Source organism: Myodes glareolus, chromosome 2, assembly GCF_982192425.1.
Source record: "Myodes glareolus chromosome 2, mMyoGla1.1, whole genome shotgun sequence".
In the NCBI taxonomy this organism is placed as follows: Eukaryota; Metazoa; Chordata; class Mammalia; order Rodentia; family Cricetidae; genus Myodes; species Myodes glareolus.
This window is the reverse complement of record NC_142027.1, coordinates 90,619,906-90,639,304: the sequence shown is the minus strand read 5'-3', so window position 1 is coordinate 90,639,304 and position 19,399 is coordinate 90,619,906. Positions and strand designations below refer to the sequence as shown.

At 42.4% G+C, this 19,399-nt stretch overlaps 1 long non-coding RNA gene across 1 annotated transcript; it reads left to right on the top strand.

Moving 5' to 3' along the window:
- Positions 1–1,058: 1,058 nt before the first annotated feature.
- LOC146895547 (uncharacterized) lies at positions 1,059–15,142 on the top strand. Its single transcript, XR_014997415.2, has 3 exons — positions 1,059–1,198; positions 8,412–8,565; positions 10,773–15,142. It is a non-coding gene; the product is annotated as an uncharacterized LOC146895547 (long non-coding RNA).
- The last annotated feature ends 4,257 nt before the right edge of the window (positions 15,143–19,399 follow it).

The window sequence follows — 19,399 nt, the reverse complement described above, 5'->3', positions numbered from 1 at the left end:
AAGTCTTGAGTCAGAATCAGGGTCATGATGTTATACTGCTCCACCAAGGAAGAGGTGGCTTCTAGAAGCGAGCAGGGCAGTCAAGACATTTTCCTTAGAATTCAGTGAACCAAACACACATGGCTGTTTTATCCCCCTTGATCTCACACCAACAATCATGCCAGTACCAGATAGTCTCTCTGATGTCACTTTTATGATAACCTTCAGTCAAGAACACGAGTCCTATAACTTCCATCATTTTCTTTAAGAGTTCATTTATTTGTCCTGTGAGTTTTAATAGTAACTGGCTATTTCTACCTAACAGCCAATTACTGTCTTGCTACAGCACGTGTTAAGCAAATAAATAGAACAGTCTGAGAGTCTTGCCATCTGGACAGGGAAATGACTTCCCATTATTAAGAGACTAATGTGTATTGGCTCTTCTGCTTGTTTCAGAAGAGTGTAATCAAGCTTGAGGAAATTCGATCTTTTCGTTAAAGACTATTTTGTGTCTTTTCTTTATTTGTGTTGCCATTCCTTATCCCAACACACAAAACGTTTAAGCTCCTCATTTTCCCAAAGGATTCTACACAGTTGATTGGTGAACTTGTAACAGTAATGAGGAAAAATCACCTAGGATCTAACCAGAAGGTAAAATGTGGAGGTCTCATGAGAGGCTTACATTTTGATAGCGTGTTGGGCATTGAACATGTGATCTGTAGGGTTCCCTCTGTATTTTTGTCAAAGGTAGATAGATTAAGCTAGGCTTACATACTGAGGTGAGAAGAAGAAAGTGGAATTTGGGGGGCATCAACCGAGAATGCATCAGAGAGACGCAGATTAACATTTAGCAGTTTAGGGCTGGTGAGACGACTGAGTCATTAAGACCACTTGTTCCTCTTCAGGGAACCTGAGTCTATTCCCATCCAACACAAACAACTCAAAAATATCTTAAACTCTAGTTTCAGGGTATCTGACTCCTTCTAGCTTCTATGCGCACCTGCACTCACGTGCACATACCTGGTGGCCGTTTATTAGTCTGCCAACACCGCCGCGTATTGCATAACAAACACCCTTGCGTATCCCTCCGCCAACATCAGCACAGGGCAAGTTGACAGTTGAAGGGAGCCGTTTCCTGTCCCGGCTGAGTGGACGCACCACAGTCTTGCCAGCTCCCTGTCGGAACAGCATCTCTTTATTAAGCTGATCGTGATCAGAGGTTAGACCTGGAGGGCTAGGGAAGGGGACTGAGGTGGGATATAGGCTGAGGGGGAGTTCAGCCTGGTAACCCTTCAAAAGCTAAGTCTCCCACTCTCTAGGTAACTGAGACAGTCCGGTCCTCCGGGGCTTGTCCTGGAGCAGGCTATTCTGGGAATTTGGGACCAATGTCGCGGTTTTTACAGTTATCACACTGAAGAGAGTTGATGCTTTTCTATTCTTTGGAAAAGCTGGTAAACAAATATTTTTGGGTTAGTGGCTTAGCATACATGAATTCCTTAGTCCAATCTATAACTGCATAAAGTCAGGCATGGTAGAATACATAGGTCATCCCAGCACTTGGGAAGTAACACATACTTGCAATTTGAGCATTTAGAAGGGAATGGATCCCTAAAATCTAGTATTTAGGGGGTAACATTTACCTATAATCTCAGAATTTAGGAGGATGCACAGAACTGGAATCCCAACCTTTAAGAAGTACCACACACACACCTGCAATCCCAGCATTTAGGAGTCAGCACACACCTGTAGCACCAACATTTAGGAGGTCGCACACACCTATAATCCCACAATTTAGAAGGCAGCAGATACCTACAATCCTAGCATATAGGAGTTTGCACATACATGTAACCCAAGATGAAGGAGATAGCACACATCTGTATCTTGGCACTTTAGAGATATCACATACCTGCAATCCCACCATTTAGGAGGTTACACATACCTGTAATCCCAGTGTGTAGGAGGTTACACACACCTGTAATTCCTGAATTTAGGAGGTTGCATAAACCTATATTCCCAGCATACAGGAAGTAGCACACTCCTGAATCCCACACATAGCTGTAATTCCAACATTCAGGAATTCCAACATCTAGGAAGTAGCACTCACCTGTTATCCCATCCCTTAGAAGGTAGCACACGTATGTAATCCCAGCATTTAGCAGGTTGCACATACCTGTAGTCCCATCATATAGGTGGTAGCGCATACCTGAAATAGCAGCACTTAAGTGGTATCATATGTCTATAATCCCAGACTTCAGAAGGAGGCACATGCCTGTCATCCCAGTTTTTCAGGGGTAGCACATACCTGCAATCCTAGAACTGAGGTAGCACACACTGGCAATCCTGGAATTTAGGTGATTACACGCACCTGTAACCACAACACTTAGAAGGCAGCAGATACCTGCTATCTTAGAGTTTAAGACGTAGCTCACACCTGTAATCCCAGAATTTAGGAGGTAATAGAGACCTACAGTATCACCGTTTAGGAGGTTGCACATACATGTAACCCAGCATTTAGGAGCCAGCACAAACCTGTATCTCAGCACTTGGGAAGTAGCACATACCTGTGAGTTCAGCATTTGGGAAGTAGTAACACCTGTAATCCCAGAATTTAGGAGGTTGCACACACCTGTAATCCTAGAATTTAGGAGATAGCACATATGTGGAATCCTAGCTCATAGGAGGTTGTACACGCCTGTAATCCCAGCATTTAGAAGGTAGCACATACCCATAATCCCAGCACATAGGAAGTAGCACACATTTGTAATTCCAGTTTTTATGAGATAGCACAAAGCTGAAATCCCAGAATTTAGGAGGTAACACACTCCTGTAGTCACAGGATTTAGGAGACAGCACATACCTGTAATCCAAGCAGTTAGGAGGTAGCATGTAGCTGCAAACCCAGCATTTAGGAGGTGGCACATACCTGTAATACTGGAATTTACATAGTAATATTCACCTTTAATCCCAGCACTTAAGAGGTAGCACATACATGCAATCACAGTGTTTAGGAAGTAGCACATACCTGTAATCCCAATTTTGTGGTAGCTCATGCCTGCAATACCAGCATCTAGGGGGTACCATATACCTGTAATCCCAGTCTTAGGAGGTAGCTCTATGTAGCTGTAATATCAGTCTTTCAGAAGTTTCACTGTTTGCTCTAACAGTGGAAGGCTTAAACAAAGATAGATACTTCTAGAATAATGCCACTTCCTTTGATGTGACAGCTGAGCATCCATCCCCTCCCCTCAGGTGGTTTCTACAGATGTTAGAGCAGTGAGGATGGGTTTAGATTCATAACAAACTTAGAGTGAAGACAGTTGACACATAATACACATGCTCCAGTTTTAAAAAAAAAATGGAGTCGAGGAATTGTTACCTTGTAACTAACTACTTTACAGTCTAAAAGATTTTGTCCAAAGGTGAAGGACCTTAAGCCTTCTCAGATGAACATGTGAATAAGTGGAGGGAGGTAAACAAAAAAAACAGAATTTAGAAATGTCAGCCAGGAGGTAGTGGTCGGGAGGCAGAAGCAGGCGGATCTGTGTGAGTTCGAGGCCAGCCTGGTCTACAAGAACTAGTTCCAGGACAGGCACCAAAGCCACACAGAGAAACCCTGCCTCGAAAAAAAAAATTAGAAATGTGGGGTTTCATGTGGGAGCAGCCAGATAAGAAATTCAAAAAAGGAACAGCAATTTAAAGTTTATTCCAGTTATAATGCAGACTTTTTTTTATTTTTATTGAGCTCTACATTTTTCTCTACTCCCCTCCCTGCCTCTCCTCTCCCATTCAATCCTCTTCCAAGGTCCCCATGATCCCAGTTTACCAGGAGATCTTTTTCTACTTCCCATGTAGATTAGATCTATATATGTCTCTCTTAGGGTCCTCATTCTAACATTAAGGGAGCATCACATGGCATACTTCTGAGTCAATTCCCAGGATACTCTGTTGTACTTATCTCTGTCTCTTTAACAGATTCATGCAACCTCTGGCACTAGGGGATCATCCCAGTTTAGATCCAATTTGTATTCACTTCATCTCCTTTTGTTGTCTTATTGCTATAGCTAAAACTTTGAATACTATATTGAATAGACATAGAGAGACTGGACAACCTTGTCTTGTTCCTGATTTTAATGGAATCACTTTGATTTTTCTCTCCATTTAGTTTGATGTTGGCTGTTGGCTTGCTGTATATTGCTTTTATTATGTATAAATATGTTTCTTGTATCCCTGATCTCTCTAAGACCTTTATCATGAAGGGGTGTTAAATTTTGCTGAAGGCATTTTCAGCATCTATTGAGATGATCATGTGGGTTTTTTTTCTTTCAGTTTGTTTATATTGTGGATTACATTGATGGATTTTTGTGTGTTGAACCATCCCAGCATCTCTGGGATAAAGCCTACTTGATCATGGTGGATGATATTCTGATGTATTCTTGGATTTGGTATGGCAGTATTTTATTGAGTATTTTTGCATCAATGTTTATGAAGGAGATTGGTCTGTAATTCTCTTTCTTAGTTGCATCTTCATGTGGTTTGGGTATCAGTATAACTGTGGCTTCAAAGGAAGAGTTTGGCAATGTCCCTTCTGTTTTTATTGTGTGAAACAATTTGAGAAGTGTTGGTATTAGCTCTTCTTTGAAATTCTGGTAGAATTCTGTGCTGAAATCATCTGACTTTGGCCATTTATTTTGTTTGGCAGACTTTTAATGACTGTTTCTATTTCCTTATGGGTTATAAGTCTAAATTTGTTTATCTAGTCTTGATTTAATTTTGGCATGTGGTACTTATCTAGTAAATTGTCCACTTCCTTCAAACTTTCCAGTTGTGTGGAGTACAGGTTTTTGAAGTATGACCTAATGATTCTCTGGATTTCCTCAGTGTGTATTGTCATTTCCCTCTTTTGATTTCTGTTTTTGTTAATTGGATATTCTCTCTCTGCCTTTTGGTTAGTTTGGGTAAAGGTTTGTCAATCTTGTTGATTTTCTTGAAGAACCAACTCATTTGTCTAATTGATTCTTTGCATTTTTTTTGTTTCTATGTAATTGATTTCAGCCCTCAATTTGATTATTTCCCACCATCTACTTCTCCTGGGTACTTCTTTTTCTTCTAGAGCTTTCAGGTGTTCTATTAATTCACTCATGGGATTTCTCTAGCTTCTTTATAAAGACACTTAGTGCTATGAACTTTCCTTTTAGCACTGTTTTCATTGTGTCCCATACGTTTGGTTATGTTGTATGGATATTTTCATTGAATTTTAGTAAGTCTTTAATTTTTCCCTTATTTTTTTCTTTACCCATTAGTGATTCAGTTGAGCATTGTTCAATTTCCATGTGTTTGTGGACTTTCTGAAATTAGTGTTGTTGTTGTTAAATTCTAACTTTACACCGTACTGATCCAATAAGCTGCAAGGCATTGTTCCAACTTTTATCTGTTGAGGTTTGCTTTGTTATTGAGTATGTATTCAGTTTTTGAGAAGGTTCCATGAGGTGCTGAGAAGAAGGTATATTTTGTGTTTGTGTGGGATGTTCTATATATGTCTGTTAAGTCCATATGAGTCATAACATCTGATAATTCCTTTCTTTCTCTCTTAAGTTTCAGTCTGGTAGGCCTGCCCAGTAGTGAGAGTGGGATGTTGAAGTCTCCCACTACTGGTGCATGAGGCTTAATGTGTGATTTAAGCTTTAGAAATGTTTCTTTTACAAATGCTGGTGCACTTGCATTGGGGGCATAGATTTTCAGAATTTAGTCTTCATCTTGATGAATTTTTCTGGTGACAAACATGAAATGTCCCTTTTCATCTCTTTTGATTAGCTTGAAGTCTATTTTGTTAGATATTAGCATAGCTACACCAGCTTGTTTGTGAAGTCCGTTTGATTGGAAAATCTTTTTTTAACCCTTTACTCTGAGGTAATGTCTGTCTTTGAGGTTGATTTGTGGTTTTTGTATACAGCAGAAGGATGGATTCTGTTTTTATATTCAATCTGTTAGCCTGTGTCTTTTTATAGATGAATTGAGTCCATTTATATAAAAGGATATTAATGGCTAGTGATTACTAGTTCCTGTTATTTTTGTTTTTGTTGGTGGTGGTGGCATTGTGTGTGTTTCCCTTCTTTGGGATTTGCTGCTTTTAGATTATCTATTGCCTGTGTTTTTGTGGATGTAGCTGACTTCCTTGGTTTGAAGTTTTCCTTCTAGTACTTTTTGTAGAGCTGGATTTGTAGATAGGTATTGCTTAAATCTGGTTTTGTCTTGGAATGTCTTGTTTCCTCCATCTATTGTGATTTAAAGCTTTGCTGGATATAGTAGTCCATATTGACATCCATGGTCTCTTAATGTCTGCATAACACTTGATCAGGACCTCCTGGTTTTCATTGTTTCCATTGAGAAATCAGGTGTGATTCTGGCAGGTGTGCCTTTATATGTTACTTGACCTTTTTTCTTTTTGCTCTTAGTATTCTTTCTTTATTCTGTATGTTTAGTGTTTTGATTATTATGTGGTGAGGGAACTTTTTTTAGTTCAGTCTATTTGGTGTTCTGCAAGCATCTTGTGCTTTTATAGGCATGTCCTTCTTTAGGTTGTGGAAGTTTTCTTCTATGATTTTGTTGAATTTATCTTCTGTGCCTTGGCTGGACTTCTATCCCTATTATTCTTACATTTGATCTTTTCATGGTGTCCCAGATTTTTGGATATTTTCTGTTAAGAATTTGTTCAACCTAATACTTTCTTTGATTTCTTCCATCATATCTTCAACACCTGAGGGTCTCTCTTCCATCTCTTGTATTCTGTGGTTTATGCTTACAATTGTGGTTCCTGATCATTTATCCAAATTTTCCATTTCCAGAATTCCCTCGGTTTGTGTTTTCTTTATTGGCCTCTATTTCAGTTTTCCTGTCTTGAATCATTTCCTTCCTCTGTTTGATTGCTTCTTCTTAGCTTTCTTCCGGGGATTTGTTGATTTCTTCTAGTTTTTTGTTTGTCTTTTCCTCTACTTCTTCAGGTGAATTTTTCATTTCCCCTTTAAGGGCCTCAATCATCTTCATAAAGTTATTTTTAAGGTTGTTTCCTCCTGTTCATCTGTGTGTAGATGTTCAGGTCTTACTATTGTAGAAACACTTGTTTCTGGAGGTCAGTTTGAGCATCTTGAGGCTGCCTCAAAACAAAACAAAATGAACAAAATAACAATAATAAAGAAGTCAAGCAACACATCCATTTACTTTTATAATTGGGGATTAAGCATTTCAAGCTCAGATGGAAAGGTTTCTTAGCATCTGGGAGACAAAACCACGAAGTCACTGGAAGCTCTGCAGCTCTGCAGCTCTGCTCCAGGGAAGGGTTTTCCAGTGTCAGCCTAACTGTTCTGCTCAGGTTCTGCCAGGAAGGGTTCCCCCAAGAGAAACTATTGCAGCTCTGCTCAGATCGCAGGAAGTATCACAACTCTGCTCCCAGTGGTAAAATTGTCACACCACACAGCAAACCTCAGTCGAGATATATTGGAAGGGAAAAGTCCAGAAGGGTGGACTTTTGAAGGAGTTTGCCTCAAACTGAACAGGATACTGGTTTTATATATGGGGGCAGAGCTTATGAGGGTTGCTTGGAATTGGTGGATCTTTGTGGACTGATTCTGAGGCAAGCTCAGGGCTTGATGGGATTTCATACTCAGGGACTGCAGAGATTCTGTGGTCTGACTTTGGGATAAGCACAGGAACTGGTGGAATTTCAAATCTTTGGCCCTAGACTTGGGCTTGGGGTCAAGTCAGGGTCAAGGTGCTTTTTCCTTGGCCTTTTTACTAACATGGATAAGAGATAATGTATCCCAGAGTCAAATATGACTGACCATGACCCAGGGAACACACCCCTTTACTTGCAGCAGCATTCACCTCTTCTGATGTAAACATCCTGAGAACTCATTTAGGATTAGGGGAGTAAGCAGGATATTTAGCATGCAAATGCCTGTTGCAGGGAAGGAGTTGCCTGTTCATCCCAGCTACTCAGCTAGCTTAGCCCCAAAATAACCACACAGAAACTGTATTCATTAAATCACTGTTTGTCCCATTAGCTCTAGCTTCTTATTGGCTAACTCTTGTTTTAATTTAATCCATTTTTACGAATTTGTATATTGCCACATGGCAGTGGCTTAACAGCAAAGATTATAACTGGCATCTTTCTCAAGCAGAGAATCCATGGCTTCTCTCTCTGACTCTCCTTTCTCCCAGAATTCAGTTCCATCTTCCCCACCTACCTAAGTTCTGCCCTATCAACAGGCCAAGGCAGTTTCTTTATTCATTAATGGAAATCACTGCAAACAGAGGGAACTCCCACATCAAATTCCCACCCACATAAGAATTCCAACAACTCCCCATAAAACTACCTGTGTCCAAAAATATTTAGTGTAACTCTTCTGGATCTTATTCATGTTTTCCTGTGTCTCTAGATTCAACAAAAAGAACAAAGGCATAACTGATCCTTTTGCATTCCTGGCCTTTGAGAATGGACCCAGGAACTGCCATGGCAGGAGGTATGCTCACAGGAAACTCACTCTCATCAGGGTCCTGCAGAACTTCATCTAATTTTGTGAGAAAACACAGGTAAGAAAGAAAGCTCTCTGTACACGTAACATTTTGTGTAGGGCTCATTTTTTTTTACTAAATATTCCCTAGCTAATAAAAATGGAAACAATATATTCATTTGGTGCCTAATAATTGATTATCTGGTCAAACGAATTACCTGGAGCCAGATAAAAGCTGAAGGGCCTTTTGTCTTGTCTGCATAAAGTTTTCAAAACAGTATGCATTTGTGTCCATAATATCTATGATATTACTGTCCCTTTTTCTTGAAATTTAAGTAAATAAAGAGAGTATAAAGAATAGAGACAATTTTTTATCAGGCCATATATACATCAGGTGCTCAATAAATATTTTACTAGGAACATGTTTGGGAGATTGCTTTCACTGTGCAATCTTGCCAGAGTTTAGATAACATGTGTTAGCAGGCCAAGTAGTTTTGATGTGTGTGTAAATCACCTTTGCCTTTAATGGACCTTTGCTATTTTTTCTGGAGTTGGGGATGGTTCCCTCATTCCTTCTCACTATCTTTGTTTAAGGTCCCTTGATGTCTAGTAGGTGATGGCTTCTTCAACCACAAAAAACAATTGTCCTAAAGGGTGTGTGCAGAGGTGACATCATTACTGGAGTGTGAATTTCCCTCATGAGTCCATGTGTGTTCATCAAGAAATTTGTGCTTCAGAACACCTAGATTCAAATTTATTTTTGAATGAAGACAAGGGTAAATTACACAGATGAAGAAGGGCTTAATCCCCTACTGCCCTTGATAAATGGTTAAGAATTTAATAAATTCAATGAACAGGCTCAATATATGTGCATAGTATTATCAAAAGTATAGTGTAAAGGAAATCATGCGTCTGTAAATGAAATATGAAGATTCATCTTCTCTGTCACCTATGATAACTCTAGTCACACATGAGTATGGAAGAATGTAGTGTGGCAATGTAACCTAGATTCATTTTGATTAGATCTGGAGTGACTCAGCTGGATGGTATGCCAGTTTTAGGGTTTTGTTTTGAACCTCCTATGATAGTTGATCTCCCCGTCAGACTGGCTGCATTTAGAATCAACTGATACACACCGCTGGGTGGGTCTGTGGGGCTGTTTCCAGAGAGGTTTAACTGGGGAGGGAAGACCGACCTTGAGTCTGGGCAGCACCATCTCATGAGCTGGGGGTCCTGACTCCTTAAAAAGTGAAGTGGAGCCTGAGCACCTTGATTCATCTACTTTCTGACTGCAGAGACAATGTGACCAACCACTTCAGACCCCTGTCGCTGTGCCTTCCCCACCAGGATGGGTTAATCCTTAAACAGGAGCCCCAAGATACCCCTCTTCCCTCAAATATTATCAGGTATTTTTGTCATAGCATTGAGAACAGTCACAAACAGCCCTCCACATTGATTTCCATGACAGCTACACCATGTCACTTCCTAACCAGCAGTGTACAAGACCTCCTCCCTGGTAGCTCTTGTTTCCTGAACGTGACGATTGAGATTAGGATGAGATGGTGACACGGCACAATTTTAATTCATAGTTCCCAATGACTTGGAGATTTTTTTACGCTTAGTTTTTGGAATTCACTATAGATCCTAGGTATCAAAGGATCTCATTTCACAACAAAAGAATTAAAGCAGGGCTCATAGAGAATGCTCCTTGCTAGTTGGCGTGCTGGCTGACTTTCTTGTACAGTGCATTTCCACCGACCTAGGGATGGACCCTCCCAAAGTGGGCTGAGCTCCTACATGAATCGATAATCAAGAGAGAGCCTCACTAACATGCCCACAGGCCCAGTTGAATGATTGAAGCCAACTCCTCAATTGAGGCGCTGCTCAGATGATAGAAGCTGTGACACGTTCGCAGTTAAACCTAGTGGGGTTACTACACCATATTGTGTTGTGAGACCATGCCTTTAGGGCACGACTTGCATTCACCAATTGTGTTCCTTTCCCGAAAAATAGTGCATAAATAGTGTTGATCTTTAAGGCAAAGCCTATGAATGTCAAACAAAAGGGTCAGAAATGTGTGAAATTTCCTGGGCTTCCATTGCTTCATTTCTTGGGTCCCCAGACTTAATATGACTTGCAGGCAGCTATCGAGGTTGTGGTCACATGCCCCACCTGTTGTTTACTTCTTGTATAAGCTTGGGTGGGAAAGGGAATGAATCTTGTTTCCACTTGTGTTTTTGTGGGTGTAGAAGGATCTTACTGTATGTTGTTCATCTTTTCTTCCAGGTCAAGGATTCTGGAGAATTATCTGGCATAACCCATCACTGAAAGAACATCCTAGCTACACCTAGCACTTACATCAGGTCTTTTCATCTTTGAAGACATTGAATTCTTGAACTCTTGGTATATCAGCTTGAAAGGAGAACACGTGTTTGGACAGATAGGCCTGTAAATCTATGTGGAGAACTCACATAGTTCAACAGCTGGTTAAGGCTGACCATGTCTGGAGACTCACAAAAATTCTGAGAACATGTTTCCCTTGAGCAATCCCAGAGAGAAACATGGTGTTGGGAAGAGAAGGTTGGAGGAAAACAGAGTTAGAAGCCTTGTATCTCTTTAGCAGACAGTCGTGGTCTCCATCACGGGAGGAGTTGGCCAGAGCCCTATGTAAGCAAACAACAAGCAGAAGATCCACTGACCAGGCTTCTGGTACATTTGGTTCCATAGCCACAGTCTCCATAACCACAACATCCTCTTGATGTGATATATCTCTTGGTGGCTCTTGCAGAAGCTTGTCTTTATCCTGGGAGTTAAGGAGTTTGACCATGAAGAGCCCACAACTTAAGGACAAAAAGAGATTAAAGAGTATTGTAGGCAGCTAGAAGTTTCCAGAATGGGATGAGTTTCCACAAGATGGCCTTGCAAGTCATACAAGACCTTTTCATACAAGAGAATCCCCAGCCCTTCTTCCCACAAAAAGGACAAATTTCTTTCTGGTGTCTGGCTCTGGTTCCAGGTCAAAGTTTCTGGAGAATTCTGTGGGAACCCATCATTGAAGCCACCTCCTACCTTACCAGGCTCATACCCCAGGCCTCCTCACCGTCATCAAGCCTTGACACCTTAGGCTATTTTTCCACTATCCACATGATAGGGCATTCTGGACATGAAGGGCTAGGCATGATTAGCCATGTGAAGACTTATATAGTTCTAAACCTGGTTCAGTATGACCATATCTGGAGACTCACAGAGTGCCTGTGACCATTTTTTTCCTGTCCAGTCCCAGAAAAGAATACATTGTGTTTCTGGAAAGAGTATGTTGAATAAAAGTAGAATCAGAAGACTTTTCTCTCTTCAGCAGACGGCAGTGGTCCCTATCAGAGGAGGATATGGACAGAGCCTGAACTGAGCACACAACAAGCTGAAGATAAACTGAAAGGACTTTTGGTACACTTGGTTCCTTTGCATCCTTTTCCATAAATATGATATCTATCTTCTTGGTGTGATGGACCTCAATGTTATTCTCACAGAAGCTAGTCACTTTCCAGAGTTTCTGTTGTCCCTGACTGATCCTGAGATGGGAATTCAGGAGTTGCTGCCCTGAAGAGCCTGCAACCTAAGGACAGAAAGGGATTAACCACTATTAGAGGCAGTCTAGAAGTTTCTAGAATGGACTGAGTTTCCCCAAGGTGGCCTTGCACGGCATACAAGACCTTTTCATATCAGAGAACCCCAGTCTCTGATCCCCAAACAGGATGTCTCACTTTCTGGGATCCAGCTCTGGTTCCAGGACAAAGCTTCTTGAAAATTCCCTGGGGGAGTACATCCCTCAGATCATCTCCTACCTTGCCAGGCACGTATGTCAGGACTTGTCATCTTCTTCGGGCATTCTTTATCTACCAGTAGTGATAGAATATCCTGGACATAGACAGCTGGGCCTGAGGAAAACAAGGGGAGAGTCACATAATTCAACAGTTGATTCGGACTGACCAGGTCTGGAAAAATCACATAAATCCTTGGAACATTCTCCCCATCCACAATCCCAGAGAAAATCCTATGGTGTTTGGGAGAAAAGCAGGTTGTCTGAAAGAAGATTCAGACTATGTCTGTCTGCAGAATAGCAGTGGTCCTTATCAGAGGAAGATATGGACAGAGCCTGATCCGAGCACGGCACAAGCAGAAGCCTCGCCGGGCACACTTGGTTCCTTAGCAGTCATTTCGATACCACAGCTTCCTCTTGATGTGATGAGTGGCTCTCATGGAAGCTGGTCTCTATCCAGAGTTTCTGATGTCCATGACTGGTCCTGAATCCTGGGAATTTAGGAGTTGCTGCGCTGAAGATGCCACAGCTTGAGAACAGAAAGGGACTAACTGTTATTGGAGGCAGCCTAGAAGTTTCCAGGATAGACTCTCTTTCCTTAGATGGCATTGAAGTCACAAAATAACTTTTCTTTTTTTATGAAAAAAAAAAATTCTTACTAAAAATCCCAAGTCCCTGACTGCAAAACAGGGTGTCTCACCTTCTGGTGTCTGGTTCTGGATCCAGGTCAAAGCTTCTGGAGAATTCCTTGCTGGAAACTATCACTGAAAACACCTTCTACCTTACGATTCACATAACCCAGGCCTCCTCGTCTTCTTTGGGAATTGCATTTTTGGATTCTTCCTGTGCCAGCTGTGATAGGAAACACTTTACATGGAGAGCTACGGATGAAGAATGCATGTGGTAACTCATGTAGCTTATCACCTGGTTCGGGTTGGCCAGGTCTGGAGACACCAAAATCCTTGGAACAATTCATCTATCCACAATCACAGAAGAAAAAAAAACAGATGGTTGGGGCAGAACAGGTTGTCAGGAAGTCAAGTCAGAAGCCTTGGTCCTCTTCACTGGCACTGCAGACAAGAGTAGGTTGTCAGGAAGTAGATCAGAACCCCGTCCTCTCTCCACAGTGCGGCAGTGGTCTCTAGCACACCATGTAATTGCTGTCTAGGCTTGAATAGCTACCTCTGAGAAAGGCAAGTTGAGTCATGGGCAATCCACCAGCTGCTTCACTGTGACCAGATGTGGATCATAATAGAACTCCTGGAGGTAATTTTTACAGTCATAGGCCTATATGTGTGGATATGCCACTGTAGGGAAGAAGTTGGTGGGAAGTCGAGTCAGAAGCTGAGCTTCTCTCACAAGTGCATCAGTGGTCACTAACAGATAAGGCTAAAGCTTCCTAGCCTGGGCTGGCTGAGTGTGAGAAGGCAATCCATGCCATGTGCAGTCTAACAGCTGCTTCACAGTGGGTGGATCTGGAGACAAAAATCCTGGGGGCATTTTTGTTTCCAGAATGCCAGAAACAAGCGTATGGCGCTGCGGCTTGGGGTGGCGGCACAACAGCAGGTCAGTGGGAATTGAGGCAGGAGCCTGGGCTGTCTTTACAAGCACAGCAGTGGGCACTATCAGAGAAGGCAAATCCTACGCTCCCGTGTGCTGCTGGACATAGCATTCCCATGGTGTGGGGCTATGTGTAGACTGTTTCCACACCCTTTGTTTCCCTTAGAGGGCAGACTAGGCAAACCAAGCAGTGCTGTGGTGCCAATGGATTTCCCTAGGGCCTTTTTTAAGTTCAGTCCATCTCTCTGCTACTCAGAACCAAGGAGACCATTGGAGATCTCTGTTTTTTCTCCACCTGCAGGTGAAGTTTCTGGTACCATGCATCTAGTGGGAATTCCAATAGGAGGGTGATTGGTAATGACTTAGTCCTCAACTCTAGCCACCCCAAATATCCCACTCCACAGATGAGTTCTTACCTCCCTCTTCACCCAACATCCACTGACTTCTTTGTTTGCTGCCTTTACACACACTTGGGCTAGAAGGATCCATACCTGTGGCACTCCATGAGGGTATCACCTCTACAGTCATATGTCCCCAACCCACCAAGAGATCTAGAGGGCTCTATTTGAATCTGGTGTAGGAATAGAGGCCAGAGGGTAGGGACACTGGGCACTGTTATGATTTCTATGCTGAGGGCCAGAAGATGGGGTTCTGGTCATATCTTTTAAAGGATCTTCATGTGACACGTAGAACCCAAGCTGCCACTTGCTGTGATTTTTGGTTGGCGCAGGACTTCTTAGGGGACCTCAGACCTTGTCTGACTCCATTAATCCAATATAACTCAGATATGGTCTAAAGCCTTCTTTACAAATGGGGAAAAGACTTTGCATAAGGCATAAGAAAGAGTAGTGTTTCACACCGGTTATTAAAAATTAATGACACAAACTAGATTCCTCCCATCCCCCATATCTGGCCACGTCACTTTAAAGGACCAGTCCCAGGATCATCACTGCCAGGTTACAATCATACTTGTTCTATGAGAGCTCAGAGCCTTTAAGAAGAACACAGCGCTTCCAAAACCAGACCAGGCCACTTAAGCACCTCAACTTGGGTATAGACACTCACTTTTCCAATATCAGGTCCCAAACTCCCCATCTGGTGGTGAACTTTGTGCAGCTACTGAGGAATATAGGGATGAATGAAGTTGCTATGCAGTTGATCAATTTCTCCATATAGTCTGCACGACTGTGATTGAACCTGGGCGGGGGGTGGAAGGTTCCTGGAGGGAGCTGGGCTTCTTTTTACCGTGAAGAAGGACCAAGGAAGGAAGGAGGGTCTAAAAGTGGAAGCTCTGAGAGACATCAACAACCCATTACCACACAATGACATGAGAAATGGGTATAAAGAATGTCTCTCAGTGTTACCACAGGAAAACACACCAGGAGAGGGACTGTTGGAATAGAGGGACCACAAAAGGTTCTTGCTACAGGGTGGCCTGTATTACGCTGGGATCTCTATAGGAAAAAATATCTTAAATGTTGGGTCATAAGGTACATCCAATGTCTCAAAAGGTAGCCAAGGTCAGGACTCTTGAGTTTCTGTAGCCTGAGTTGTCAAAGGTCTGGAAATAAGAGAACATCCTGATCTCTGAAGAGCCTCTGAGGACAGAGTCATTTGAGGCTGCTGCTGACCTCTGATTACATGGTAACTAAGAGCCTGCGTTCCATCTGTAATATTCTTAAAGGAAGTGAAATCACTTACTGGGGTCCTCCAGCCTGAGCCTCTTCCTCATAGGCTTTCTCTAGGGTTGACTAGGGCTGCCAACATCTCTCCTTCACCTCGCCGTTCCATGTGCACAATGACTCCCAGAGAGAAACAGATGGTTGGGGCAGAGCAGGTTGTCAGGAAGTCAAGTCAGAAGCCTTGGTCCTCTTCACCGGCACTGCAGACAAGAGCAGGGTGTCAGGAGGCAGATCGGAACCCTGTCCTCTCTCCACGGCACGGCAGTGGTCTCTAGCACACTATGCAATTGCTGTCTAGGCTTGGATAGCTACCCCTGAGAAAGGCAAGTTGAGCCATGGGCAATCCACCAGCTGCTTCACCGTGACCAGATGTGGATCATAACAAAACTGGGGTAACTTTTACAGTCATAGGCCTATATGTGTGGATATGTCACCAAAGGGAAGAGCAGATTGGCGGGAAGTCGAGCCTCTCTCTCAAGTGCATCAGTGGCACAGCTGAACAGTATGATAGCTTACTTTTTACTTTATTTTGTTAATGTCCTATGGTGGTTGATCTCCCTCTCAGAGTGACTCCATTTAGAATCATCTGGGTGGGTCTGTGAGGCTGTTTCCAGAGAGGTTTAACTGGGGAGGAAAGACCCACCTCAGTCTGGGCAGCAACATCTCGTGAGCTGGGTGGGGGTCCTGACTGCTTACAAGTGGAGACAGAGCATTAGGATTATCTAACTTTTGACTGAAGAGACAATGTGAACAATCACTTCAGACCCCTGTCTCCATGCCTTCCCCACTAAGATGGACAAAACCTTAAACAGGAACCCCAAGATACCCCTCTTCCCTCAAGTATTTTGCCATAGCACTGAGAACAGTCACGAACAATCCTCCATATTGATTTCCATGGCAGCTGCACCAGGTCACAGTCTAACCAGCAGTGTACAAGACCTCTCTCCTCACCTCCTCCCTGATAGCGCTTACGTTCTTAATGTGACAATTGTGATTCGGATGAGATGGTACCACCACACAATTTTAATTTACATTTCCCAGTGGACTGTGGCATCAAACTTTTCTTCAAATGTCTGTTGGGTTTTTGTAATATTTAGGAATCTCTGTTCAATTCATTATCCATTATTGATTGGAAGATTTTTTTTTTGATGTTGAGCTTTTGGAATTCATTAGAGATCCAAGCTATTAATCTGATGGCAGATGTGTAGTTGGAAAGAATTTTCACCCATTTGCCAGTCTGCTTCCTTATACTGCTGATTGCTCCCTTGCTAAAGGCACGGATTTCATATCATGGAGTTCTATTTGTTGATTCTTTGAATTACATTCTGTTTTTTGGACTTCTTCTCAGACCAGTCTTATTTGCATCTCTATCTTGAGGTGTTCCCTGTAGCTTCTTCTCTAGTGGTGTCGGGTCTCATCCAACGGTCTTTGATCCAGTTTGAACTGTGCTTTGTGTCAGGGGAAAGATGAGAATGTAATTTCATTCTCTACATGTGAGTATTCAGATCTATTTACTTTTATAATTTATAATTTCACTTTTCTCCCATGTTTGTTTTTGGCAACTTGGGGTCCAGAGATGACTCAGTGGTTAAGAGAGCTTGCTGCTCTGTCAGAGGACCCAGGCTTGATTTGCAGTAGCTAATCTCTCAGCTCATAGTCGCCTGAAGCTCCAGCTCTAGGGAATCCAAAGTCCTCTTCTGTCCCCCAAGGACACTCACAAGGACAGTCGTATACACTCACAGAGACACATAAAAAGTATTTTGTTGTGGCAGTTACTGTGCGGGTTCGCTTCCGGGTCCTTCGTCTACTATACTGACCTGCCTGTTTGATGACAGCATCATGCTGCTTTGGCACTTTGCCCGAGTCTTGAGACCAAGTATTCTGACAACTCCTGCATTTTTCTTTCCTTCTTTGGATTATTTTGGTTATTTGGGAACTTTTGAGTTTCCATATGAAGTGTAGATTTTTCTTGTTCTTTGAAGATATCATTGGAATTTTCAGCAGATTTCCTAGAATCTATGGATAGAGTTTGGCAATACAGATTTTTCATCATTAATCCTGTCAATATGAAAGCATATTTTCCTATTTTCTAGTATCTTAATTTTTTTCAATGTAGAAAAACTGTGCCTCCTTAATTACACTTTATGTTTTAAAAGAGATTTTGGATGGAATCCCTTCTCCCTGGTTTCTAAGAAATGCACAGAGTTTGATTTCCAAATGGAAGCAAGAAGGCTTCAAATTTCAAGAAAAGGAAGTAAGTCGTCAAAAGTTAGGAGAGATGAAGCCAGGCATGGTGGCTCATGACTTTTTCCCAATACTCAGGAGGCAAAGACAGGCAAATCTCTGAGTTTGCAGTCAGCCTGTCAACAACAAAACAAAGCAAAACATACAAACAAACAAAGTGTTATGAGAGGGCCCGGAGAGATGGTTCAGAAGTTCAGAGCTCTGACTGCTCTTCCAGAGGGCCCGGAGAGATGGTTCAGCAGTTCAGAGTGCTGACTGCTCTTTGGGGGGCCTGGATTCCTTTCTCAGCACTCACGCTGTAGCTCATGATTACCTATAATTGCAGTCCTGGGAGATACAGTGCCTGCTGGCCTGTATGGGCAGCAATCAGGCATGTTGCACACATGCATAAATGTAGGCAAAACACCCATACACATAGAATAATAACACCAGAAGAGGAACCTCAGTGTTTTCTTGTTTGCATGCATTCTATGTGTGGCTCTGGTGGGAACACTCACTGGTTTCTTGGGATCTTCGTGGCTTGTGTCTGTTTCCCTCTCTCCTGAGATGAGAGGGGCCCTTGGTTCTGTAAGACCTGTTGGGTATCTACTGAGAGTTTAACTATGGTGACAAGAAGCAGAGTCTCAACCAGAGTTGCCTTGGATCTGGATGCTTCTCTTCATGGCCTTGGCTTTGCAATGGCGGATGCTGATGCTGGTGTCCCAGAGCACCGGAAGGATTTTCATCTGCTTTCCTTTCAGCTCTGTACATGCTCCACTCACCTCTGACCAAGAGACTCTTAAGGGAGGAAACTATTTATTCATCCAAGAATGAATAAATAAAAGTGAAACACGATTAATAAAACAGAGGTAAAAATCGGGGTTCAACCTGAAGAGCCAAAAAGCAAAACAGCCAGCCACTGGCTCTTACCTCAGCCTAAGTCTGAAATAACAATCCTGCCTCCAGGAATCTCAGAATGAGACTGTGTCTAAGAGATGCCTCCTCCCATTATATAATCCTCTATAGGACTGGGATAAAAGGTGTATACTGCTAGGATTGAAGGTACACACACCCAGTTTCTATGGCAACTAGTGTGGCAACTGGGATTAAAGGTGTGTGTCATTGTTGCCTTGTCTGTATGGCTTGCCTGTGTAGCTGTTTTACTTTCCCAATTCCAAGGCGTGCTTTATTCGTTAAAATAACAAATGAAATGCCACACATAAAAATAAATAATAAATGCAACTTAGATTGCAGTTCATCACTGAGTGAGGTCAAGGCAGGAATCTGAAGGTGTATCTGCTTGCTGGCCCATGCAGCATTACTTCCATCAAAGGAACTCATTTCATAGCCAAAGAATTACACCAGGGCTCATAGAGAATGCTCCTTGCTGGCTGGCTTATATCCACCTAGCTATCTTATACAGTTCATTTCCATGAGCTGAGAGCTCGTACATAAACTGATAATCAAGAGAGAGCCTCACTAACATGCCCACAGGCCCAGTTGAATGATTGAAGCCAACTCCTCAATTGAGGCACTCCTCAGATGATAGAAGCTGTGACACGTTCGCAGTTAAACCTAGTGGGGTTACTACACCATATTGTGTTGTGAGACCGTGCTTTTAGGGCACAACT